Source organism: Penaeus monodon, chromosome 23, assembly GCF_015228065.2.
Source record: "Penaeus monodon isolate SGIC_2016 chromosome 23, NSTDA_Pmon_1, whole genome shotgun sequence".
NCBI lineage: Eukaryota > Metazoa > Arthropoda > Malacostraca > Decapoda > Penaeidae > Penaeus > Penaeus monodon.
The window spans coordinates 36,747,192-36,747,550 of record NC_051408.1 but is presented as its reverse complement, the minus strand read 5'-3'; the positions used below and the strand labels follow the sequence as shown (position 1 = coordinate 36,747,550).

Here is a 359-nt window from a genome sequence, read left to right as displayed (position 1 = left end):
AAGGAAAACATCTGAATTTGAAGCTACGAAGCCTCAACATCAATAATAATTCCATCCCCACCACACTACACACTATACAACCAGAAAACTAACGTACATTTCCCCCCATGTTTCGCGTTTAGTTGCCGGAGAGACGAACGCGCTGAGTGCTTCCAACGCCCAAGACAAAAAAGTCGAAATTGAAGAGTTCGCCAGTTTTCGTCGTGGCTTCAGCGTCGATCAGCACTAAGGAGGAAGTGATGTCGAGGGCTCAAGAGGGACGTGTCGAGTGGAGGAACACGCGCGGAGATCGACGCTGGCGGAGGTCGAGGGGGATGGTAAAACGATCGCCGAGCAGGATTTTACGAAAACGACATCGA

At 50.1% G+C, this 359-nt stretch overlaps 1 pseudogene; it reads left to right on the top strand.

Annotated features, from left to right (window-relative positions):
- Positions 1 to 359, top strand: part of LOC119588398 — a 5,173-nt pseudogene extending 4,814 nt beyond the window's left edge.